General features: G+C 44.3%; 1 protein-coding gene across 10 annotated transcripts in view; it reads left to right on the top strand.

Annotated features, from left to right (window-relative positions):
- Positions 1-27596, top strand: part of KCNMA1 (potassium calcium-activated channel subfamily M alpha 1) — a 708582-nt gene that overhangs the window by 315322 nt on the left and 365664 nt on the right. The gene's annotated exons all lie outside the window — the stretch shown is intronic.

Consider the following 27596-nt stretch of genomic DNA (forward strand, 5'->3'; position numbering starts at 1 on the left):
TTCTCCTGCAAGGCTCCTCGGAATTTGGGTTTGAGAGCACTGGACAGGGTCTAGAGGGGCTGGAGAAGGAGAAGATGCTGGCTGGGGTGGCCCCTCTTCTCCGGTGGGGCGCTGGGCTAAGCTGCAAAATTCCCCAAGAAGAAGGGAGTTTTGAACAAATGTTGCATCTGTTGCTATGTATGAAACGGTCATTCAAGGATTCTGTTTCCTTGATTCTGAAACACAGTGCCTCATAAGCTGCTCCACTGATTTAATAACTGCTCTTTTGGACCAAAGGGATGGAAGAAAATGCTGTATTAAATACATATTACAATATACATTGATGGTAAGATACATCTCAACTTCATAATCATTCCATGTTGGAAAAATGTGACTCTTGGAATGGATCTAATGACATACAATCAGTGATTTACGTAAACGTGCTCACTTCATCCTCATGACAACCCCAAGAAATAAGTGCTACCGAGCTCCAGTTTTACAGGGAGGGAGTTAAGGCACAAAGAGGTTAAAACAATCTGATTCAAGTCACCGAACTGACCAGCTTGGCATTTTTGTTTTCAGAAGTAGCCCAGAAAATATAGTGAGAGCCATGGCTGCACTTTCTCAGGTTTTTTCCCTTCCCCAGAGCCCAGGGAGATGGCTTTCCCTTAAGGGGGACAGGATTTTATGTACTGTACGGTGGCTCCTGTTGTGTTCTGCACAAGGGTGCCTGGGTGAGGGGATGAGAGGACATGAAATCTGCTTGAGTCCCTCACCAGGCCCTGAGCTCAAGGAGTTTGTTTCTTCTGATTGCAAAAGGGCTCAGTGTGAGCTGGTGGAGCAGTGGAAGTGAGCGGGGCCTCGGCCTCCCTTCCTAGTGGCTCTTTCACCTCTGTGACTTCATGAAGAGTCAGTGCAGTGGACCTGTTTGATGGAGGAGTATGAGGGAGAAGGGATTTGAGGTCCTTCTAGCTCTGGGGTGTTTGCTTTTGTGCTTTCAGGACGGAAGACTCTGCTTTCCCAGGCAGTTCGCCCCAACAAGCATGGTGGGAATGGCAGAGGGTGGTGGGCTAATCAGGGAACAGAGGAGGGCAGTGGGCTGACCAGGAATCACGGAAACCAACAGCTCTGAGTTCCCGACCCCAGGCCGTCTGGTGCAGGTTTTGCCTTTGTTTTTCCCTTTTCTTGAGCTCCTTGACGGGAAGGCAGACTGCACCTCTTAGGAGCTGCATTCCAGAGCAACCTGGGTAATGGAAAGTACAAAAACAACTTAAACTTGTTTCCAAAGATTGATGGGTTACACTGACTTCTCAGAAAGCGTTTGTTTGGACCCAGAATGTGAAATAACATCTTGCGGCTCACTGGAGGAGGACCAGAGGGTTACGCAGCTCCAGGCATGGGCCAGATGGGAAATCCAGACACTGGCCTGGACAAGGAAGTCCTTTTTGCTGCTCATTTGGGCTGCCAAAGCAGCAGCTCCTTAGGACCCTCTCTGAAAACCTGAAAATGTTTCTCTATGGAGAGAATCTCAGACTTGGGGGGAGTGTTTAGTCAATACATGCGACCTTTAGCTGGCATTAGAATGATGGTTGTTTGAAAGAAGGACATGGGTGGCAGCAGTAGGTGAGGTGGATGGGGGTTGGAGGGTGTGGTCCCTATCACATTCCCAAAAGCACGGGCTCTAAATTAACATCGTCTGCGAATGCATGCGAAGAAGCCCCCAGGCTCTCCTGTGCAGTAAGCCTGTGCGACCACAGAGCCAGCGCAGGAGAGCAGGTATATGGAAAGAGCTACAACAACAACAAAATACTGACTTACTAGCCTTAAACAGGGAGGCCCATTGGATGCTCTGGGGTGCAGATTCCTCGGGTGCCTGGAGGATGGGTGTATGGGATCATCTCTGCCCCCAGTGACGATCTCCTACAGTCTGTCCTCCCCTGCCCCACACACAGTGGGAGCCCAGAGTGGCTGGGGGTTTGGTGGCCATCACTCCAGTGGGTCCTGGAAAAAGTGGCATTGGGTGCTGAGGCCCACTCCTCCCTGCACTTGCTAGCTCTCAGGCAGGGAGTGGCAGGGGGCCTTAAGTGAGAGGACCTTTGGGAGGTCACCTGACGTGGTAAAGCTGGAACTCATCTGGGTATTGGAATCCTCTGGGGATTTTTTTTCAGTAGAGCACATTCCTCTTCCCCATCATAGGAGGTCTGCAGTGGAGCATAAACATCCTGTGTGTGTGTGTGTGTAAGTTCTTTTTTTTTTAATTGTTGAAGTATAGTCAACTTACAATGTTACATTAATTTCGGGTGTACAGCCTAGTGATTCAGTTATACATATATATGTTTCTTCATGTTCTTTTTCATTATAGGTTACTACAGGGTATTGAATACATCCATTTTTAATACGCTTTTCAGTTATTTCTGATGGTTCGGGTGGCCCCTCTGATCACTGGTTCCTCCTGACTCTCCTGACGGGCATTTGTAGCCACTTAGTTCTCCATGTTGACAAGCTTTGTCTGGTTTGTAGAGTGTGCTAGCTTACAATTAATGTTGAATTCTTATGATATAATTTATGAAGCTCGTTGGATATACAAGTTGAGGTTGCTATTTTTTTTAACAGTTTTTAATTGAGTTATAGTCAGTTTACAATGTTGTGTCATTTTCCAGTGTAGAGCACAATTTTTCAGTTATACATGAACATACATATATTCATTGTCACATTTTTTTTTTGCTGTGAGCTACCACAAGATCCTGTATATATTTCCCTGTGCTATAGAGTATAATCTTGTCTATTCTAATCTATTCTGCATATGCCTGTCAGTATCTACAAATTTTGAACTCCCAGTCTGTCCCTTCCCACCCCCCGCCCCCTTGGCAACCACAAGTTTGTATTCTATGTCTATGAGTCTGTTTCTGTTTTGTATTTATGTTCTTTTTTTTTTTAAGACTCCACATATGAGCAATCTCATATGGTATTTTTCTCTCTTTCTGGCTTACTTCACTTAGAATGACATTCTCCAGGGACATCCATGTTGCTGCAAATGGCATTATGTTGTCATTTTTTATGGCTGAATAGTATCCCATTGTATAGATATACCACCTCTTCTTTATCCAGTCATCTGTCGATAGACATTTAGGCTGTTTCCATGTCTTGGCTATTGTAAATAGTGCTGCTATGAACACTGGGGTGCAGGTGTCTTTTGAAGTAGGGTTCCTTCTGGATACATGCCCAGAAGCAGGATTCCTGGGTCATTTGGTAAGTCTATTCCTAGTCTTTTGAGGAATCTCCATACTGTTTTCCATAGTGGCTGCACCAAACTGCATTCCTACAGCAGTGTAGGACAGTTCCCTTTTCTCCATAGCCTCTCCAGCCTTTGTCATTTGTGGACTTTTGAATGGTAGCCATTCTGACTGGTGTGAGGTGATACTTCATTGTAGTTTTGATTTGCATTTCTCTGATAATCAGTGATATAAAGCATTTTTTCATGTGCCTATTGATCATTTGTATTTCTTCCTTGGAAAATTGCTTGTTTAGGTCTTCTGCCCATTTTTGGATTGGGTTGTTTGTTTTTTTCTTATTAAGTTGTATGAGCTGCTTATATATTCTGGAGAGCAAGCCATTGTCAGTTTCATCGTTTGCAAAAAATTTTCTCCCATTCTGTAGGTTGTTGTTTTGTTCTGTTTATGATTTCCTTTGCTGTGCAGAAGCTTTTAAGTTTAATTAGATCCTATTTTGTTTATTTTTGCTTTTATTTCTATTGCTTGGATAGATTGCCCTAGGAGAACATTCTTGAGATGTATGTGAGATTATGTTTTGCCTATGTTTTCTTCTAGGAGGTTTATTGTATCTTGTCTTATGTTTAAGTCTTTGATCCATTTTGAGTTTATTTTTGTGTATGGTGTAAGGGAGTGTTCTAGCTTCATTGATGTACATGCTGCTGTCCAGTTTTCCCAACACCATCTGCTGGAGAGATAGTCTATTCCATTGTATATTCTTGCCCCCTTTGTCAAAGATTAGTTGATCAAGTGTGGAAAAGCATTTGATAAAATTCAACACCCATTTATGATAAAAACTCTCACCAAAGTGGGTATAGAGGGAACATATCTCAACATAATAAAAGCTATATATGACAAACCTATAGCCAGCATAGTTCTCAACGGTGAAAAACTCAAAAGCTTCCCACTAAAATCTGGGACAAGACAAGGATGCCCACTATCACCACTCCTATTCAATATAGTCCTGGAAGTCCTAGCCACAACAATCAGGCAAGAGAAAGAAATAAAAGGGATCCAAATTGGAAAAGAAGAGGTAAAAGTGTCATTATATGCTGACGACATGTTACTATATATAGAAAACCCTAAAAGGTCCACAAAAAAGCTACTAGAGCTGTTCGAAGAATTCAGCAAGGTAGCAGGTTACAAAATTAATGTTCAAAAATCAGTTGCCTTTCTTTACACTAACGATAAATCAACAGAAAAAGAAAGTAAAGAAACAATCCCCTTTAAAATAGCACCCAAAGTAATAAAATATCTGGGAATAAGTCTAACCAAGGAGTTGAAAGAATTATACACAGAAAACTATAAACCATTGATGAAGGAAATTAAAGAAGACTTTAAAAAATGGAAAGATATTCCATGCTCTTGGATTGGAAGAATCAATATTGTTAAAATGGTCACACTGCCCAAGGCAATCTACAGATTTAATGCAATCCCTATCCAATTACCCAGGACATATTTCACGGAACTAGAACAAATCATAATAAAATTTATATGGAACCATCAAAGACCTAGAATTGCTGAAGCATTACTGAAGAGAAAGAAAGAGGCTGGAGGAATAACTCTCCCAGACTTCAGACAATACTATAGAGCTACAGTCATCAAGACAGCATGGTATTGGTACCAAAACAGACATATAGACCAATGGAACAGAATAGAGAGCCCAGAAATGAACCCACAAACTTTTGGTCAACTCATCTTCGACAAAGGAGGCGAGAATATGCAATGGAATAAAGACAGTCTCTTCAGCAAATGGTGTTGGGAAAACTGCACAGCAGCATGTAAAACAATGAAGCTAGAACACACCTTTATACCATATACAAAAATCAACTCAAAATGGATTAAAGACTTAAACATAAGACAAGATACAATAAACCTCCTAGAGGAAAACATAGGCAAAACATTATCTGACATACATTTCAAAAATTTTCTCCTAGAAGAAATAAAAGCAAGAATAAACAAATGGGACCTAATGAAACTTACAAGCTTCTGCAGAGCAAAGGAAACCAGAAATAAAACAAGAAGAAAACCTACGGAATGGGAGAAAATTTTTGCAAGTGAAACCGACAAAGGCTTGATCTCCAAAATATATAAGCAGCTCATACAACTCAATAAGAAAAAAATAAACAACCCAATCCGAAAATGGGCAGAAGACCTAAACAAGCAACTCTCCAAGGAAGACATACAAATGATCAAAAAGCACATGAAAAAATGTTCAATATCACTAATTATCAGAGAAATGCAAATCAAAACTACAATGAGGTATCACCTCACACCAGTCAGAATGGCTGTCATTCAAAAATCTAAAAATGACAAATGCTGGAGAGGCTGTGGAGAAAAGGGAACCCTCCTACACTGCTGGTGGGAATGCAGTTTGGTGCAGCCACTATGGAAAACAGTGTGGAGATTCCTCAAAAGACTAGGAATAGACTTACCACATGACCCAGGAATCCCACTCCTGGGCTCGTACCCAGAAGGAAATCTACTTCAGGATGACACCTGCACCCCAATGTTCATAGCAGCACTATTTACAATAGCCAAAACATGGAAACAACCTAAATGTCCATCAACAGGTGACTGGATAAAGAAGAGGTGGTATATTTATACAATGAAATACTACTCAGCCATAAAAACCGACAACATAATGCCATTTGCAGCAACATGGATGCTCCTAGAGAATGTCATTCTAAGTGAAGTAAGCCAGAAAGAGAAAGAAAAATACCATATGAGATCGCTCATATGTGGAATCTAAAAAACAAAAACAAACAAACAAACAAAAGCATAAATACAGGACAGAAATAGACTCATGGACAGAGAATACAGACTTGTGGTTATGGGAGGGGTAGAGGGTGGGAAGGGATAGACTGGGATTTCAAAATTGTAGAATAGATAAACAAGATTACACTGTATAGCACAGGGAAATATACACAAAATGTTATGATAAATCACAGAGAAAAAAATGTGACAATGAGTGTGTATATGTCCATGAATGACTGAAAAATTGTGCTGAACTTTTTTATTATGAATCAATAAAAAAAATGAGCAAAAAAAAAAGTGTGTGGGTTCATTTCTGGGCTGTCTGTTCTGTTCCATTGGTCCATATGTCTGTTTTTGTACCAATACCATGCTGTCTTGATGACTCTATAGTATTGTCTGAAGTCTGGGAGAGTTATTCCTCCAGCCTCTGTCTTTTTCTTCAGTAATGCTTTGGCAATTCTAGGTTTTCATAGTTCCATATAAATTTTATTATGATTTGTTCTAGTTCTGTGAAATATGTCCTGGGTAATTTGATAGGGATTGCATTAAGTCTGTAGATTGCCTTGGACAGTATGACTGTTTTAACAATATTGATTCTTCCAATCCAGGAGCATGGAGTATCTTTCCATTTTTTAAAGTCTTCTTTAATTTCTTTCATCAGTGTTTTATAGTTTTCCATGTATAAGTCTTTCACCTCCTTGGTTAGATTTTTTTTAACATTTTTTATTGATTTATAATCATTTTACAATGTTGTGTCAAATTCCAGTGTTCAGCACAATTTCTCCTTGGTTAGATTTATTCCTAGGTATTTTATTACTTTGGGTGCTATTTTAAAGGGGATTGTTTCTTTACTTTCTGTTTCTGTTGATTCATCATTAGCATAAAGAAATGCAACTGATTTTTGAATGTTAATCTTGTAACCTGCTACCTTGCTGAATTCTTCAGTTAGTTCTAGTAGTTTTTGTGTGGACCTTTTAGGGTTTTCTATATGTAGTATCATGTCATCTGCATATAGTGACATTTTTACCTCTTCTTTTCCAATTTGGATCCCTTTTATTTCTCTCTCTTGCCTGATTGCTGTGGCTAGGACTTCTAAGACTATGTTGAAGAGGAGTGGTGATAGTGGGCAGCCTTGTCTTGTTCCAGATTTTAGTGGGAAGTTTTTGGATTTTTCACCATTGAGTACTATGCTGGCTGTACGTTTGTCATATATAGCTTTTATTATGTTGAGATACGTTCCCTCTATACCCACTTTGGTGAGAGTTTTTATCATAAATGGGTGTTGAATTTTAACAAATGCTTTTTCTGCATCTATTGAGATGATCATGTGGTTTTTGTCCTTTCTCTTGTTGATGTATGTATTACATTGATTTATTTGCATATGTTGAACCACCCTTGTGTCCCTGGGATGAACCCTACTTGATCATGATGTATAATCTTTTTTATATGCTGTTGGATTCTGTTTGCTAATACTTGGTAAGGATTTTTGCATCTATGTTCATCAGTGATGTTGGTCTGTAATTCTCTTTTTTGGTAGTGTCTTTGCCTGGTTTTGGTATCAGGATAGTAGTGGCCTCATAGAATGAGTTTGGGAGTATTCCCTCCTTTTCAATCTTCTGGAAGAGTTTGAGAAGGACTGGTATGAGTTCTTCTTTGTATGTTTGGTAGAATTCCCCAGTGAAGCCGTCCGGTCCTGGACTTTTATTTGTAGGGAAGTTTTTATTGCTGTTTCGATTTCATTTCTAGTGATTGGTTTGTTCAAGTGGTCAGTTTCTTCTTGATTCAGTCTTGGTGGACTGTATGTTTCCAGAAACTTGCACATCTCCTCTAGGTTATCCAGTTTGGTTCCATATAGTTTTTCATAATACTCTCATATGATATTCTGTATTTCTATGTTACTTGTTGTAATTTCTCCATTTTTCTTTCTTATTTTGCTTATTTGTGCTCTCCCCTTTTTCTTCTTTGTGAGTTTGGCCAGAGATTTGTTGATTTTATTTGCTCTTTCAAAAAACCAGCTTTTTGTTTGATTGATTTTTTTCTATTTTTTTAAATCTCTATTTTGTTTATTTCCTTCCTGATCTTTATTATTTCCTTCCTTCTGCTGACTTTTGGGGTTTTTGCTTTTCTTTTTCTAATTCTTTTAGCTGGTAGGTTAGGAGGTTGCTAGTTTTTTGACAACTTCAAGGGCTTGCCTTGGGAGGAGATGGTAAGCTGAAGGCCTTTGGGATGGATACCAATTGCTGCCCTGAGGATTAGTCAGTATCATTTGGTGTTGCTACAGGGACCACTGAATGCATTCATTTAGGGGGCAGGTAACGCACGAGTCTCTCATCATTTGGGTTTCCCTCTTGGAATCCAGGTAGGAGAAATTAACCAGGGAAGGAAGTGCATCTTCCTTCCTCCATGCCTGTGATGTTCAGATCCTGGGAATACAGAAGCTGCAGGAGGGGAGAGCAGGTTTAACTTGGCTGAACAAGGAAGTGGATTTTTTTTTTCTCCTCCCCTTCTCATAGGTAAAGGCTGTCTTCGAGCACAGCCAAATTAATTATGTGTGTATTTAGAGCTTTACTAGTCTTGCCACCAGACATGTGTATAGTGCCTTACAGTTTACAGAATGAGTTCACGTACTAATCTCCTTTGACTTAATGAGATGATGATTCAGTGGGTTATAAATCACCAGAGCAGCACCATGCACCATGCATGACAACCCTGGAGCCTGAGCGAAGCTGTCACTTGAATGAAAGGAAATGATAAAGGCTTGTGTTTCCCCAAGCAGAGAAAGAAAAGAGCTGTGAAGTTTTCACCGAGGTTTTTCTCTGTTACATCTTTAGCTCTTTAATACTCTCATTTTTAAGGTACCTACGAATTTTGGCCACAACATCCTATAGATGAAATGGAGGTTGAGACAACTGATGGGGCTCCATGTTCCATTATGTTGGGTGTGATAGGGCCGCCTGGTTTGGCTCTATTCTTGGGATGGGAGACAGTGGGACTCTGCCTTGGGTTTTGTGTAAACTTTACACTCTACAGTTTTCCTCTGTATCTCAGCAAAGCCTTCTTCACGGAAACTAGGTCCTCAGTCACATGGTGAGGGGGTGGTCTTAACTTCTAGAGCAATGAGACAAATCTACATCCTCCTTAAATGTCTTGGGTGCCACCCTGTAAATGGTTCAAAGGCAGAGGGAAGTTCAGGTTCATGATGGACTTAACCAAAGTCCCAGAAAGAGCTTTGTTCCTCTCCACATGAGCCCCCTAGACTTTCCTCTTAGGTTTTATAACCCCCATTAAGCAGATTGGCAGGTAGGAATCCTCATCTATTTCCTTCCTGTCTCCAAGTCATCTGCTTGACAAATGGGATTGACACATGCTAGGGCAGAGATGCCATCCTGGTAAGAGGGTAGCAGTTAGGCCAGATGGCTGAGTTCACTCCGTTGTGGGGCTGGGGATGGCAGCTGTATGAGGCTGATTAAAGGAGATGTTTGTCATTCATCAGTCTTTATTGTAACTGCTAGTTATGGAAAACTTGTCATGTCTCCAGCAGAAGGATGGGTCAGGGCTGATGAACTTGGGGCAAGCCAGTCTGATTGTCCCACTTCTGACACATACATTAGACTGTTTTAAAGATATACTTCTGTATTAGTTTCCAATTACTGCTGTAAGAAATTATCACAAATTTAGGGTCTTAAAACAACACAAACTTACTACCTTACTGTGCTGGAAGTTAGAAGCCTAAAATCAACCTCACTGGATTAGTCAAGGTGTTGACAGGAAAGGAGGCTCCAGGGGAGAATCTGTTTCCTTGCGTTTTCCAGTTTCTAGAGACCATCTGCACTGGTTGACTCACGGCCTCTCCCCCACATCCGTCTGACCTCTGCTCCTGTTGTCACATCTTCTCTGACTCTGACCCTCCTGCTTCCCTTTTACAAGGGCCCTGTGATTACATTTAGTGCCCACCTGGATAATCCAGGATAATCTCCCCCTCTCAAGAGCCTTAACTTAATCATGCCAGCAAAGTCCCTTTGGTCATGTAAGGTAATGGCCACAGGTTCTGGGGGTTAAGATGTGGACATCTTTGGGAGCCATTATCCTGTCTACCCCAAACTCCAATCAGTGATTTCTCTGTTTTCTTCATCTCAGGGAGGATAGCATTTGTTCTTTTCAGAAATCACTTAAAAGATAAAACATGTACTTGTTAAAAAAAAAAGAAGGAAAAAAGAAAGAAACTGTAGCCCTCCCATGCCACACACACACACACACACACATACACACAAAAGACATACAGAAAATGTGTCTTCAGTTTCAGTTTCTAGTGCCCCATTTTCCCTTCGCAGAGGTGAAAAGTGTGTTCATGGACGTTTTCTAGTGAATCCGTCTGGTAAGAATGCATGCACATACAAGCATATATGCACACATGCGTGTGGGTATGTATAAGTCTCCCATTTTTTAAAAAAGCAAATGATAGCTCATTTTTACACTACTACATTTCTCAATGATCTGTTCACAGCAGGATTTATATACTTGCCCTTTTAAACAACTACATAGTTTTTCTGCTGCATTGATGTATCAGAATATATGCAGCCAGCCAGCCCCTGGTTCAGAGACCTTATGGTTGTTCCTAATCTTTTGCTGTCATAAACAATGTTATAGCAAATGCCTTCTTACTTTTTTTTTTTTGCATGTATCCCAGTATATTTATGGAGTCACCTCCTATGGATGGCATTGTTGGGTGCCAGGTTACGTACATCTTAAACTTAGATAGTTATTGCCACATTGTGTTCCTAGAGAAATATATCAACATGCACTTGGAGGCTGTGACCCCTGGGTGTGGCCAAAAGCTGTGCTCAGCAGGGCCCTGCTGTGTTGCTCACCAGTTATCTCTGGGGTACCTCATCCTAGCCCTGTCTCTGACCACATCCACCTGAACTAGGCAGGGTTCAGTCCAGGACTTACAGGCTCCCCCGCTGGGTTAGCCACTGCAGACCTGGACCCAGAGTAACAACCAGAAGGGATATGGGCCTTAAAAAGGATATTCACAAAAAATCTCACTCCAAAATACTCTGTCAGGTGCTGGGGACACAACACTGTCTCCTTGAAAACCAACGATTGCTTTTGTCTCTCTGAATTGCCAGAGCCAGACAGTGTCAAGACTTCAAGTTGAGGGCCAGGGTGGCAGGCCGTTTTGGAAAAAACAGACCTGAAAGACGCACCACATTTGCCCGAGACTGAAGCCCTGCTGGCTGGCTGGGGCCAGAGTGCTTGGATGTGACACAGCTATTGTTTGTGAAAGAGATTTGATGCTTCATTAGAGAAAAACTGTGTACAGAAACCCGGCAGAGATTTCTTAATGGCATTCTGATTAAAGGAGCAAACAACCTAAATGCCAGATTAGTAGCATTTCGGGGAAGAACACACAATGGGGACTGCATTTCTATTTTCTCCTCTCCCTCAGCCTTGGTGGGCAGCACACATTTGTCACTTTGAGGAAATGAGAAAGAGGCTGGCTGATGTGGCAGAGAAAAGAGCTGGGAAGCAAAGCAAGGCACAGAAACTTGCAGGTCTCTTCTCGTCCAAGGGGCAGGTGAGACAGTCTGACTCCCAGAGTCTGGACCGTCTGGTGGACCACCTCGGAATGCAAGGGTAGGATGGTTTGCACCTATCTTTCCACCAGGAACCTTCCAGAATGGTTGGGGAGGGGGTGGCATCAGGGCCTTTGAATGACAGGCTGTCATGCGCACAAGTGGTTACCTCTCCTCTCCTTTGGCCTTAGAACACACTGGCACTGTTGTCAAGGGGACCAGAAACCATGCTTCAGGGGCTTTGGGTGTCACCTCTGTCCCTCTTGTGCAAGTTGATTTGGGGGATGGTTAGTTGTCTCTTGGAAGAGGTAGTATCTTTGGATACAGAAGCAATTTGAGGGAATTTAAGAATCTCTCTATGGACAGTAAGGGAAATTCTCTGTTCCTTAGCCAAAGAGATTGTGGCTCTTTAAACACACCAAGCTAGTGTTTGCATCACGACCTTTGTCATGCTGTTTCCTCTGCCTGAGCCCTCTTCCCCTGGCCTTTCATAGGTGGATTCCACTGCACTTTTCAGACCTCAGTGAGATGTCCCCTCACCATCTGAGGTGGCCTGTGCCCCTGACTCCTGCCACTTTGCTGCTAATTTCCTTCATCATCCTTAACACAACCAGGAATAGTATTTATTCATTTATTGGATTGTTTTCTTGCCCTTTGGGTTCTCCCCCTTCAAATGTAAGCTCTAAGAGGGCAGGGAGCTGGTGAGTCATCTTAGTGCCTGTAAGGGTCAGAGCCCATCAGGAAAACAGGGTGGTTGGAGAAAGGCAGTTGAGTGTGAGGAACTAGGTTACCCGGGTTTAGGAAGAGTGGACAGATCCCCTAGGCTACCACAGGGCAGCCCATAGGTTAGGAGGAGAGGGGAACCTGGATCTGGGGAACTGAGGGAGGAGGTGGGGATACAGAGGAGGTCCCATCACTGCTGGAGGCACCACCTGCAGGAAAGAGAGAGGCAGAGGGAAAGAGCAGAGGGGCAGGCCTTCGCCGGGTTCTCCGCCCCTCCACCCTCCAGCTCCCAGGGCTCCCACTGGCTGAACCCAGCCGTGAACCAGTTGGCAAGTCTGCTGCCAGAGAAACTTTCAGCCTGTGGGATTTAGACCCTGTCACCAAAAACAGAGCAGTGGAAAGGCAGACAAGAGATCTGAGAACAAGCCCATGACTGGCACCTCGCTCCATGCCCAGCATCTCTGGAGCCCTTGGCACATACTCGGTCCTCCATAAGTGGTTGTTAAATAGATGTATGAATGGCGTACAGCATCCTACACGAATCTTTTCCAGTGTCAGTTCTCACAGGGCCGATCCCTGTGAAAATGCCAGAGCCAGAGAGGCAGCCGCTCTGAAGGTGGGGTTTGACGGTCACTCCTTGTGGCCCTGACAGATTCTGAGCGTCGTGTGTCTTCTCTGTCCGCTGCCCTAGCCCCAGGAGGGAGAAAGATCCTTATTTCTGAAAATAACACTTTCATGAGCCCTTTAATCTGAATCTGCTGGTGCTTTTATATGTGCAAGGTGATGTTACCTGAGGAATTCCTTTGAAGATAGTTTTAAACTTTCATTCCTTCATTCCGTTTTAAAATTTGTAATGTCTGGGGCCCTTCCCATAGCCCTGGATTTATTCAGGGGCTCAGGGTGTTAAGGGACAAGCGCTGAATTCCACCCTGAGCTCCACCTGGTGACCTTGGGGAGCTGATTCAACATGTTGGAGCCTCTGTCTGCGGGGCGGAACACCTTGGAGGGAGCATGACATAGTGAAAGAACCACTCCAGGTAGAGCACCAGGATTGCTTTCCCATTCCTCTCCACCAGACTGGGAGGGGACCCAGCCCCTATCCCAGGTCCCACCCATGGCTCATTCCAGCCTCTGCCTTGATTTTCAGGTTTCCTCCTGCTGACTCTTCTCCCTGGAAGAATGTGATTGGGGCAAAGGCAGTGGTTAGCTACTTATTAATATACCTCCTTGTCATTGTGACATTTTGCCCTGCTAAAGGAGTAATTGTGGGTTTTCCATGAATTTGTCTTTAAGGGTTTTCTGCCTTAAAAAAAATTGTAGTCTGCCTAGTCTGATTTATGTGGGTAATTTATGGAATGCATGTTTTTCATTTTTCTTTTTTTCCTCTTTTGCTCTTTCTTTTTGCTGAGGTGGTGCCTTGGCTGCCTCGTCCCCAGAGTTTTGCACGAGGGTTGAATTTTGAGCTACATCAAATTTTTTTTTCTATTTAAATGTGCAGGTTGACTGGTGCTTTATCAAAGCTCCCTCAGTACCTTTTATTATTGGAAATCTCCACAGGTTCGCATCTGGGGACTTTTATTTAAACCTCTCATGTAACAATGATGCCCACCTGTAATTAAGACATTTCGGGAAGTGACTTCATTTGAGTCACAGACAGGAAGGTGACGGTCCTTGGGTGCTGGTGCTAAATTCCTGAAAAGGACCTGCATGAGAAGCTGTGGTCCAGGAGGAGAATGGTGTAGGATGGTTGCAACTTTCCACATTGTCTGAATTGCTAACATGATGGGAGGCGAAGGGCATCTTTTAAAGAACGCGGTACGTCTGGTGGACATCCTGTGTGTTGAATCTCCTCATCTTCTTCCCTCTGCCACCCCTAGTCAGCCTCATGAAACACTGGTGACAAACAGGCTGCAACTTTCTGAACAGTTCACCTCTCCCCTATCAATTCACAGAACAGGGCTTTGTCAAGCTGGTGATGACACAGAGTTTTCCTGGCTTTGAAAAGCACTGGCTAAATCTTTTTGTCCCCTGCTCTTCAGAAGCGGAGTCATTGTGTTTTTCTCTGTCGGAGGCACCGTCCCGACTGTCAGAAAGTGGAATTTCCCACAACACTAAAACTTCATCAGCTTTCATTCATGACCTTAGTACTTTCAATTTTAAGGGACAAACTTGCCCTATTTTGAGCAGCTAACTCCCAATTATGGGTCTGTGCACTTAAGTAATTGTGAAACAGCATTTAAGGGTACGAAGAAACAGTTTCCACCTCGGGTGCCCCTTTCCACATGGGAAGGAAGTGAAGTTTTAAAGGGCAGCGGCCGTGGGCTGCAGGGATGGGGGGCACCCAGACCCTCAGACCCTCATCTAGTGAGAGACTGTAAGACCTAATTTGACTTCTCTCTCCAAGCAGTACTGCCCCAATTACATCTTCCATGTCCTTTTTATTTTAAAAGCACTTCAATACATTATTTCATTTAATCTCTACTGCAACTATTAAAACTTAATATGAGAAAATCAATAGTGTTCTAAATGGATTCAATTTAAAAAAATTATAAGGAAGAGTCATCTTCTGGAGGAAAACCTGTTCTTGGGCCTTTCACACATTTTTATTTTTTACATTACCATACAGTAAAATGGACTCCCTCCCTTTTGTGTACAGTTCTGCGGATTTTAGCACATGCATAGCTGCATGTCGTCACTGTCATGATCAGGATACAGAACTGCTCCTTTATCCCATAAAGCTCCTACCCTCTACCCAGAGCCCCTGGCAGCCACTGGACTGTTTTCTGTCACTGTAATTTTGTCTTTCTGAGAATGTCAGATGGGTAGCGTCTGCAGTATATGACCTTTTGAGGCTGCCTTTTCTTACGGGCCTCTTCTGATTGAACCAGATGCTCATCCTTTGGGGTCATCTGCACCATTTCATTACTTACTCATTTTGTATAAGCTCGGAAGAGTGTGCATGGTTCCTTAAAGGAGAACTTACTCAGGGAATTGGTGACAGGGACTGACGGGAGGCTCGGAGACCTTCACTTCTGTCCCAGACACTGATACCTAGGGGACCCTTGGTAACTCCCGGCAGCTGTCCGTTTCTCTTACAGAAGTGCAGGTGCAGGTTGTGTGCCTGGAGGGAGGCCGGCTGGAATTCCAGATACCTGCTGATAATTAGAATATTATCCACTTAGCCAAGTGTACCAGAGCCAAGGGCTGCTCAAACACAGTCCACATGTGGTTGTGGTGGTGGCAGGAACCATGCGCATGCCCTTGGGAACCCCATGCCTCTGGGGCTGGGCTCGCTCTGCCGGGAGAATGGGGTTGTCTGCATGGGGGCAAGGGGTTGCTTGGCTCCATGTGGAGAAGGTACTACTCCGGTGTGGTCGCCTGCCAAGGAGATAATTGGGAAAATCAGTTTGGTGATCTCCATCTGACAGCCAACAGGAGACATCCTGGGAGCTGGAGGAAGATAAGCCTGTCAAGATCCTCTCTGCTGTTTTAGAACCAGGGCTGTCACTTCTGTGAGGCAGGGCTTTCGTCCTGCCAGAAAGGGAGTGAGCATGTCAGCACGCTTTCTCAAAGCCCCAAAGCCCCAAGGAACCATGGCTAAGAGATGGAGCCCACCGTGTTGTATGGTCAGCAGATGCCCATCATCCTGTCTTCTGGTCTAGCCAGTGGGTGGCGTTCACTTTTGCGACACAAGCCTCAGGTTGTGTTATGAAATTCCATCTCTTGGTCTCAAACAAACAAACAAACAAAAGGCATGTTGAAATGGGGAAGAGAATAGCCTTTTATCTCCAGCCTCAGATATCCTGTAATCGACATTCTCTCAGTCAATTGACTATGACTGATGGCTGCTGTGGACCAGTATTGAGAGGCACATAGTAGAGTAGTTAAGAGCAGAGGTCTTGCGCCAGAGCATGTGGGTCCCACCTTGGCCTCTGGCTGGCTGGGCGACCCTCGGGCAGGTTGTCGACCTTTCTGAGTTTTGGTTTCCCCATCTTTAAGGTGCAGGTAACAATAGTGCCTCCTTCACTAGTCAATACATATAAGGCAACTAAAAATACCAGCCTTTCTTTATGAGTTAATTTTGAGGACTCCATATCTGGACTCATCACATGTGTTGCCACGTTCAGACTGAAAACTGCTCATCAGTCTCATCGCCTCACTTTTCGGAGAAGAAAGCCGAGGTCTTAGTGATGTGTCCCAGTGGCAGAACCAGGACTAGAGACGTCCACCATGCTCCCAATCCCTTTCTTTCATGCTGAAAGCTGATGCTCTGTATAAGCTGCTGTTGGGCACTCTGCTGTCTGAAACTCTCTATTAATTTGGCCTCTCATGCCCTGTCAAGGCAAGAGTAATTAGTTTTCAGATCAACAAACCCAAGTCACTGGTGAGAGATGTCACTTACACTGGTAGAGTTTTCACTTTAAGCAGATTTTTACGGTGCACATTCATCAGCATAATGACCGCCATATATGGTACGCGGAGGAGTTCATAGTGAACCGGAATGTTTGCTTAGCAAGAACTTTGTGTTCGCTGACTAGGAGAGATAACGGAGTTTATTGCCACTTGATCCCCTCGGCCAGCCCATCTGGGTCAACTTGTTTCTCTCTGCTGTTTGCTCTTTCCATTAAATTGTTCCACTGACTAACAACCTGGCTTGGTGATGACAAGTTTGTTAATAGAGGAGCTCAAGATAAGGCCGCGTTAACTCCCTTTGCCCTGAGAGTGAGCTGCCTGCCTGTTGAGTGATCGGGGACCTGTCAGCCCTCCGAGCTGCCGTGTGAGGCGCTGGGAGTGGGGAAAAGCACTTGGTGTGCTTTCAGCTTGTGCACGTGTCCCCATGCTCAGCACTTAGCCCGCCAGCACGCCACCCCCTTCCAGGAAACCTCTTTCTCTCCATGCAGACGGTACTCACACCAGCTTCCATCTGAAAAATAAATGCCTTTGCCTTAGAAAATACATTTTCTTAGATGCACAGAAGGTGTCTAAAGTTCTGGCTTTTGCTCAGTCCACAAATTGGATATCCCCCATTGTCAATCTGAATGATCGGTAGTCAAATTTAGGATCCCAGATTGGGACTTCCTGTTGCTGATGGGGTCTCTGGACAAGGCAACATCATCTAACATTGCAGAAGTGGATGTGACAGGCAGGAGAGGAGGGAAGAACGCCAGCGCAGAGCCTCTCCGTGCAGGTACAGGGGCTGTGCTTTCCTGGGGCAGGCTCCATGGACCTGAGGACTGCTTATGCAGTGCTTCTGTATTATCTGTGTGATGCGTTCCGAGGAAGCAGGAGCTGATTGTCTGCACAGGAAGGGGGCTCCCTCCACGTGTATGTCTTTGCTTTCTCATTCATCTTGTTAGAGTAGTGCCAACCCTGAGGCCTGAATTAAGTGGTTCTGTGGCTGAATGAGTTCAGATTTGCTGAGCAGGCCGATTCAGGAACCTGTCCTCTGTTCCCCTGCTGTTTATGGCATACAGACACGCTTCCTAAGTGAATGTGGCATTTGTATTGGATGAAGGCCATAGCTCAGGATGAAACGTGATTACATGTCTACTTTAATCCTCAACAGGCAATGCTTTCCACATAGGGTGTTTTAAAGGACATGTGTACTGGGGGACTCACACAATATTTAGGTCAAAGGCATTTAGAGACAGAGATGGGAAGTACAAACCATCAGCTTAGAAATCTAACCTCAGGAGAGATGCGAGTCTAACTGTGGATTCATACAATTGAAGTAGCCCACCCCTCATACAAGTGTCTACAACACCATCTCTAGTCAAATTTGCATGGACTTACTGATAAGCTAATAACATTGCTGTTTACCAGGGGAATTCACAGGTCTGTAAATTTCATGAATTCTAATGTCTTGCTCTGCAATTTTAGAAATGAATGGGCTAGAATTAATTGGAAGCCTTCCCTCCAAGGGAATATTGGGATCGTTCTTAGCTGCTATGCAGCACTGTTTGTTTATCCATAAAACCCCACAAGTTGCAGCAGAAGTCGCTCTAGATGACATTGTGGGGGATGGATGTTACCAGGATTGTCGATGACGTGCTGACCCAGCATCGGGTGATACAGACTCACGTGGTGAGAGGGTGATGTTTCCTTTTCCATTTTGTTTACCATAGGCAGAAAGTCTCTGCTTAGTTCTGTCATATCTTTAAGGCCTCTCTAAATTGTCCTAATCAGCCTCAAGCCTCAAGCTCTGAGTCTTTGCTGGGATAACAGTATCAAGGTAGAATCTAAATTATCTGGGTTTTCTTTTTTGCTGTAGATTGAGGGTGACTGGTTACAGCAAGTGAGATGGGCTTTCCATTTCTGGTAGTAATACAAAATTCCATTTAGGAAATAAATTTAGAAGGATGCAGTTTCAAGAAAAACATATAAATAACTGTGCAAGTAATTAAACCCAATTATAACATGTTGTCTGCTGAGACAGGATGTGAATGTTGGAGGTTAGGAGACCCTGACATGGAGGATGATGAGTGCTCTGATTTCGAGGGGTGGGGGGCAGCCCCGGTGGGCTCCTCCTTCACCTTGAAACCCTTTCCAGCAAAGAAATGCTGATCACCAACCTTTACAATCAGGCTAAGCAGGTACCTTTCATACATCTCATTTAATCATCCAAACAATCCCATGAGGTTTGTGTATTGTTACACACATCCTTCATTTCGAAGACGTAGAAGCTGGCACTTAGAGGTAGTGACTGACTTTTCCAAAGACACATGCCTCAAGAGGGCAGAGCTAGCATTCAAGCACAGACAACTGGACTCCAGACCCTGGTGCTTCACCCTTATGCCTCATCCTGTTTCATAGCTAATAATGCCCTAGGCAAATGACCAGAGAAATGGAATAAGAGGAAACTAGTCATTCTGGGTTACTACCAGTTGGCAAACTGAGTTTATAGTGAGGAGAAAGAAAGACACATTTAAAAAGGAGAGAGAGAGAAAAAAAACCAGCCTAAAATCAGGCAGTTAAAACCTGTGAGTAATCCCCATGTGACATCTTAATTTGCACCTCTGTTTCATTGTCCCTTTCCTGTTTCCCTCATGCTGATGACTGTTAAAGATCGATGGATGTCCTTGAATTTCCCTGCTTTGCTCATTAATGATTAGATTTGATTACTCTTCCTCTCAAAGTTTGGACCACCAAAGCATTTGGATTTGGAACGCTTGGCTTGGTTATCTGCCAATATTTATACGTTTGACGTGAACGTTTTTTAAACTATAGAGGAGGGATCCATTTGCAACTTGACTTGCTCGAGAGTCCCTCAGAAGTTTTCTTACATATTTAGCAACTGCATTGTAGGATAATCTATGCTGTATATAAATATACACGATGTTCAGCTCAGCTGAATGTGTTTATTCTTTTTGTAAGTTTTGTGGTAAATTTCAAGACCATCAGGATATTGCTTGAGTTGGTAGATTTTATTAAATCTCCAAGAACATAATTAACTCACTTTACAAATTGTTAATGCTTCTAGAAACTCATGATAAATGAGACCATTTCCAAGACCATTTCTTGAGAAAACAGGAAAGGCAGCTTGTTAATGCTGGTCTCATTCTCTGAGATTGTGTGAAATAAATGCATGTTTATCACTAGCTGCCATAACCTTATTTGAGAATTCTTTAAAAGGCAATTACATACATTTACAGAGAAATAACGCTGCCACTTATTTCAACATTTTCAGCTTAACAGTCTCCCCTGAAAGGATTACAAAACCATGTCTCGTCAGTCAAAGAGATGTTTGAGTTCATTCTGCTCTGATTTTAAACATTTTAATATGCCAGTATCACAACCTTGCTGATTTCAAGAAATAGAAAAAAAATTATCAACGGTCAATCTCAACCTCTTTTCAATTGCATTTTATGCTGCTCTCCAAGAGCCCTGCAGGATTTTGGTCCAGGTACCTAAGTTACAGTTGCTCACTGTAGGGGCTGTACTTCCAGCAAGAGTTTTCCAGTGTTCCCCGAGTCGCCTCTCCCTAGCCATCCGGACTGTCCTATTCCCAAGCTCTACGTTTCCCTCTTCTCGGTGCTTGGGCTCTGTCATGTAGGCCTTGTCCAATTTAACCAGGCACTGGCACTCTTTCTCATTCACTGGGCTTATGCATGCTTGTCCCTCTGGAGGATTTTTTCTCTTCTCATCTTCCCCTCCAATGCACACCTGTCACATGGATAGCACCTACTTCTCCTCCAGATGGCAACTCAGGTGCAACTTTCTGGAAACTTCCCCTTGGCCCTGTTCCTTTGTTAGCAAGCTCTCCTAGAATTGGATTTTGTCTTTCACACTCTTATCTCCATGGGAGTTCACTCATTCCTTGGGGGTGACGATTGGATGAGGGTCTCCCTCTATAGATTAAGTTCCCTGAGAGCAGCAGCATCTAGTTATTACTACAGGTAGATCCATCCTCAGCATCTAACTCTGTGCCCAGCAGGTAATATGCACTCAGTTATGTGTTTGTGGGATATTCAGTGGATAGAAGTGTGAGCCAACCACCATGTTCTGCTCCTCTGCCCTCAGTGGCAAGGAATCCAACTCTCCATCATCCTCCCTCAGTTCTCACTGACACAGCCTCTGATTTTGACCTAACACAACAAGTATTAGGGATTGAATGGACCATAGAATTCCTGGCATGTGTTGGAATTTATCGAGAATTTGATGGGGAGAGTGGCCATCCCTCTCAGTCTTTACACCGCATGCCACTGTCCTGATCGGCACCATCCTGGCTAGCTGGGGGACCATTTGGGTTTCTTCTAGGGCAGCAGGACCGCCAGGCTGCAGTGGACTGGCTGATTGGGAAATGAAAGCGGGCAGAAGGTTGGTGAGAAAGGCTGCAATAGTCTTTGAAAATAAGAGTTTCTAAGGGCATATTGAAGGATAGAGGCAGAACTACCCCATAATAAGAGCTGGGAAAATAAAACCTACCCACGAGGCTAGGCTTCCTGTTAACCTACACTACAGTCTCCCTTCCCTGGGCTCCCGGTCCCTTCCCTGGGCTCCCGGTCCTTTCCTCCTCATCAGTGTCACGACATCCAGGCCACACAGCTTAGGATGTCTTGATGCCTTCAGTTCTCCATACCAACCCCCAGCCCTAGGCAACCACGAGTCTATTTTTTGTTTCTATAGATTTGCCTCTTCTGGACATTTACTAGAAATTGAATCACACAATATGCGGTCTTTTGTGTCTGGCTTCTTTTCCTTAGCATGGTGATTTCAAGTTTTATCCACATTGTAGCATGTGTCAAAACTTCATTCCTTTTGCCTGCTGCTCAGCTACTTCTTGAACCTCTGAGGAAAGCATCCAGTCATGGGGCAGTCAGCAGTTCCCATGTGTGGCTGGAGTGGGGTGCCACACAGTGACTGTCTGCAGTGCTGCTGGACCTCAGTGCTCTAGATAAGGTCAGCCTGGACACGGGCCTCTCAGTTTCTCTCTTGCCCTGCTGAGCGGCAGCCATCCTCTAGCTGTACATTCCTGTTAATGGTTCTGGGTCTTGGGCTGTGACTGTTCCTTCTGTCTGGGCTTCCATGTACAGTTATGTAGGTTGAGCACTGCCCAGGGAAGTCACAAGAAAGGGTTCAGATACAATCGGCATCCCACATGCCAAGCCATAAGCTCCCGAAAGAGGCTATGTTTCATCCAGAGGACCCTTCTAGAACCTTTTTCTAACCCCCAAAGACTTGTCAGGACTTCCAGTAAGGGTATCCTGTCATTGGCATTTGTCAGCGCTGAGGTCTTGGGCCCAGTTAATGTGTCCTATATTTGAGTTAACAAGATTTAGGTAGTGACAAGACAGAGGATGAAATTACAGGGGTTTTCTGATTTACAAATCTGTTCCCATAAGAAAAATGTCCCCCTATTTGTGTTTAGAGATCTACAGCTCTATTGTGAGCAAGGGGAATTTTCAACCTCTCTGTTTGCTCCATCAGTTCTCCTCTGAGTTCTGACATCTCTTGCTGTTCCCATCTGTGTTTCTAACTTTAGGGTAGAGCATTTTTGAGGTTGAGCTGGTGTTACAAAAAATTTTTTTTCACAACAAGGGTTAAAAATCATGACTGTCCGATATCAAAATGAATACATGTTAAAGATTTTTTTTTATTCTGCTTCCTAATTAGTAAGAGAATCAGGCGGATGTTACAACCAGTTGAAAAGAACAGATGTATTTATAGATCAGAAATATTAGAATGAATGTGCAAATGAGGTCAAAACTTTTTTTCCACAGGGGGAGAGAGATGTCAAGTGAACCTCTCTTAGACAGGACAGAATTTACATGTCTATTGACAAGCATTATTTGCTTTGCTATCATTTATCTACAATTTATAGAATTGCAAAACAGCTTCTGTACAGTCAGAATCAGATTACCCAAAGGGGTGTTCTCTAGAGTCTGACAATGCATTTTTTCTACGGAACCACACATTTTCCCCTCCTCTGGTGATTGTGGCATCTCTGGTACCTCTGTGAACCTAGATAAGCTTTTGTTGTTCCAGCTGAGATTTCAAGATGAGGACAAGGCGTCCTTCAGGCTCCAAGTGGCCTTTGGTGTGTGGTGTCCTTTGTTGGAGGAACAAGAATCTGGATGTTTTCAAAGACACCGTGGTTGGTTGAAACAGCGAGAGTGAAGTGCTCTGGGGGTGGGGGGCTTGGAGGGAGGAACCTCTTAGACCAGAGACTGGGGAATAAGGCCTGGATCTTCTTCTTAAAACTGTGACACACTTCCTGTGTGACCTTTGGGCTTGTCGTTTATCTCGCTGCCTCTTTGAGACAGGAAAATAAGTATTATTTGTAAAGTGCACTGAGGTTCCCTGATGAAAGGTACCAGTTAGCTGGGAAGCGGTATTATTAATTTGTTCAGCTCTGCCCTTTGTATTCCTGCTGGGTAGACTTGTCTTCCATCTCCTCTCCCTTCCCACCATTCATTTCCATGGTGACAGGTGAGGCCCCCGCCATGGGACTAAGTATTTTCAATGGCTGCTTTGGGATTTTTCAAAAAATCTGATATAAAAAAGCCTAAAATATCCACCCCAGTTTTTTTCCTTTCCTTTAAAATATTTAAGTAAATCGTTGATGGAATAATGATTGTAAATGTAGTAGAGTGTCACATTGTCTTAGAAAACTTGGTATAAATTCAGAATTAGTCTTGTCGCAGCTTAAGGGAATTCTTCAGCTCTGCCAGGCCCGGCTCACCTGCCCCAGGGCTGTAGGTGGCAGAAAGAAAAACCCTAGAGCTTTCACCAAAAAAACCCAAAAAACAAGAAAAAGAAGTGAGGGAATGTCGTGGGACAAGATGGGCTGGTGCACAGGTGGTAAAAGAATTTACCAAAGACAAGGGGTGAAAACAGAAAGGAATTTATCAGGGACACGGTCACAGACAACCACTGGCCACACAGACAAGAGGTGCCTGTGTGAGCCTGAGGGTCGGGTGCTGAGGTCTTTGACGAGGGAGGGTGAACTTTACGCTCCCTGTGCTTACGTGCCGTCAGGCACAAAGCGGGTCGCAGGATATGTGACCAGTTTGTGCACAGTTCCCTGATGGATTGATGTTGAGGTAGCGGGGAAGGGAGGGGGTTGTGAAAGGTCAGGGCTAGGGTATTTGGTAGGGGGTTGTGAGGTCAGGCTTCCAGGCTTCCGGGCATTGTACAGATGATCATTCTCTCAGCTGAGGCAGGTATGTTTCAGGAAAGGCATGGATTTTTTGTTTGTTTGTTATCTTTAAGGGGCAGCAGCCTGGTGTCTGAGGGGCCTTAGAGCAGGAATCTGCCAGATGTCTGTGGACCCCACAGAAGTTAGTTCCCATGCTATTACTTTACATGTTGGGAGAAGAATGTTCTTTGTGTTTTCTGATCTGTGTCTTCCTGATGTGAGTGATTAGGGCGCAGGCAGATGTCCTGTGACTGGTGCCCCCTTTGGCTCTCTAGGGGGCCTGTTGCTTGTCCCCAAACCCCACAGGGAACATGTTTGAGATCTTCTGGCCTAGAATTGACTCTGTTCCTGTTAATCACGAGGGGGTCTTCAGGTATATTTTTACTCTGTGAGGAAAAGCCATTGACTTAAGAGTCTCTCTTACATTTGCAGCACTCAGTCAGCTGCACGTCACAGAACTGACTAGTGGTGGGATGGCTGATGGTAACTGGAAGACTTACTTTTCCTTTTAGCTGTGCTGCCTTAATAACTTTGCTGTTCCTCTGTTTTCTCCCTGGGTCAGTGTCACATTCTTTTACAAACTGAGGCATGTGATTCTTCACTTTTACCACATCAAATCACTTCAACTGCTGAATTGCTTTGGGTGACCCAGCATGGCAGAGAAAATTATTTTTGTCTTCACCGCCACGACATGTTTCCGGAACACTCTGATGAGTCTGGATTTTGGAGGCTGCTTTTTTTGTTTCCAGACAAAAGTCTGGAACAGGAGTGAGGAACAGCAACAGCATTTCAATCCATTACACTGAATATTCGTTGCTTTACAGGACTCCATGCTAGGACTCAGTTACACTTCCCACATTAATAACTTTCCTTACTTTTGCTGGATTGTTTCCTCAACCATTCTAGCCAGGCTGATCATCTGCTTCTCAATTTCTGTTTTTTTTTTCTCTCTCAATTTCTAAGGTTTTTGTTCTCTCTCCTACTGATCATTCTACTTAGCCAAACACAGTCTGATATGATTGTCAGACTGTTGGTTGGGTATTCATTTTGTCAGCTAATAGGGCATACATATGTGTTAAAAGAGAAAATTATGTTTTATGTTTCCCTTTTCGTCCTCTGTAGCACCTACCGGGTAGCCAGAGTCGTCATAGGTGCTGAGCAGATTTTTGTCAAGTTCCTAAATGCAGATGGCAGTGGCTAGACTTGCGCCAGGTTAAGCAGACGGTCACAAAGGTCTCCAGCAGAGCACGCTGACCACATGCATACCATCAGCAAGGCTGACTTGAGAAATAAGCCATGCTCATTTTCGAATGGGGGTGCCCTCGGTGTGATCTAGCTGAATGGGCACTTCTTGGCATTGATTAATGGGAGAGTAGACCCCTTTAATTGTGTAGCTGGAAAAGAAACATCTCCAACATTCTTTTGTCCCTTGGATGAACTCTTAGAAACTGAAAGGTCTCAACAGCCCATTTCCATGGGGATAACTATAGATTTCTCAGGCAGCTTTGAAAATCAGTACCTGCCCAGGGGCTCCCAGTGCTTGGGGTTTGGTGTAGAATCAGGGTAGCCAGTTAGGAGAGCAGGGTTAAGACTCTGGTGCCTCGGACCCACTGTGGTGCAGTGGGAGTGGTGAGAAGTTTGAAGTGCTGAATCTCCTCAGAAAGTGGAGCCAGTTACATGGATAAGTGTTCAGGGCCTTTGTAGTGATTCCGCAAGTCCAGAGAATGAGTTGCAGGAGGAATGTCACCCTCAGTTTGGAGATATTCTCTGTCCCCGGAGGCGAGCTGTCAGGGGCAGACCTTGGGCACTGGTGTCATGTTGTGGTCAGTCCCAGCTTCTCTGTCGGGTTGGCATGTGGACTGTGCAATCCTCTCTGCTAATCCTTCTGCCTGGGGAGACATCATCAATCATTCAGAAGTTTTAAAAATGCACCAGCTGTGGACAGTCCCTTCGTCTTGAGCCCAGCCGCATCATGGAAAAGCTAACAGGGTGTTGCCTCTGCATTTCACATTAGTCGGCCTCTTTATTGTGCTGGGCCGGGAATCTGAGCCCGGGGCCCGGAGGTCCACGGGATGCTCCTTTCTGTTAAGATGTGGCCTGGAGCTCAGCCCAGCAAACACTGCTGATGGATGAAAGGGGCTGAGATAGCAGCACCTCACCTCCTCCCGTCTTCCCCTGGGGGACGGTGGGGTTTTTTTCCAGGGGAAAACAAAGCTCTCTATTTGGCAAAGACCGCTGGCTGTGAACATCTCAGCAGATCCCAGGGCAGAGACCACCAAGAGAAGGGATGAACCGTACTGCCGGCAGACATTTCAGGAAGGAGTGGCAGCTATAGGAACGTCAGCTCTGTGCCATTTACTGCTGTAGGGTGCTGGGCAAATGACCCAACAGCCCTAGGCCTCAGTTTCCTCAGCTTATGAAGTGGGTATGCTAGTAATAGTACTTATCTGCTGAAATGTCTTGTGGGGATTAAATGAGTTAATATAAGTAAAATATTTATGAGTGCCTGGCACAAATTATGTATCACCTACGTGTTGGTTGCTATTAGTATTATTGATTTATTATGTCATATGTTGTATATTTATTATATTAAGCTATTCTCTAGTTATTATATTATTAGTATACCCCCAAGCCAGGCTCAGTCACTAGCCTTTTGCTGTGGATTTGGTTGAGCATAGTTCTTGGGTCCATCTGTGTGAGTCCTACAGATTTCACTTATCACACAAACACCTCGAAGTGAGTACCTATTAAATCTGGATCTGTGCAGGGAACATGCACCTGCAGTGTCTGTGCTAGAAATGAAGAAACAGAAGCCCAAAGGGTTAAGAAATCATCAGGGCCACACAGGCAGGGTTAAAGCCAGGTGTCCTGGCTCCAAGCCCAGGGCCCTCACCATGGTCAATGGTTGCAGTGCCAGCTCCACGAGTGTTTCCTTGTGTCCTCTGTACGCTCACTGCAGTGGGAGGTGCTTTGCAGCAGTTACCCTTGACTTGCATCCAGATTCTGAGTTTGCATGTCCCTACATCTCAGCATCTGGGTGTCAGCCTCGGTGCAGTCTCCAGGTACCTGGGTGGAAGGTATACAAAGGATGACCTCGGCTCCTGAGTGGTCTTATCATGGAGGTGATCATCTAATTAAAGTGCACAGAAGGCGCCGATTCTGTGCACGTCTGCTGTGCCCACTCTGAGAAGCAGCCCAGTGGTACCTGTGTTGTCCGTGCTCAGAAGGGGACAGTGTCCTGAGGACAGGAGTGGCTAGAGGAAGCTTCATGGGTACAGCTCTACAGACTGGTGGGATCTGTGAACATGGCAAAAGGAGGAGAGGACAGTGCACATGGGGACACCATTTGAAGAAAAATTCAGAGGTAAAAGGAATGTGGCCTGTGAGAGGGGTGGCGACAACCCCCACTGGGATTTCCCCACTCCCTCTAGTGAACTGAAGACCTTCTCTGCAAAAGCAGTAGCTGTTTCACACTGTCTTCCCGTGTTTTCACCAAGGAGACCCCTGGAGGAGAGATGGAAGGCAGCATGACCTCACCATTTAGTGAAAGGAGAGGAAGAAAGGGGGTCACCTGAGTGGGTTGGACCTCGGCGACTGCTGGGTCTCCCTTGCCATATTCTTTTTCCTGGTGACGGTGTTACACGTGCCTCCCAC

Source organism: Vicugna pacos, chromosome 11 (genome assembly GCF_048564905.1).
Source record: "Vicugna pacos chromosome 11, VicPac4, whole genome shotgun sequence".
NCBI lineage: Eukaryota > Metazoa > Chordata > Mammalia > Artiodactyla > Camelidae > Vicugna > Vicugna pacos.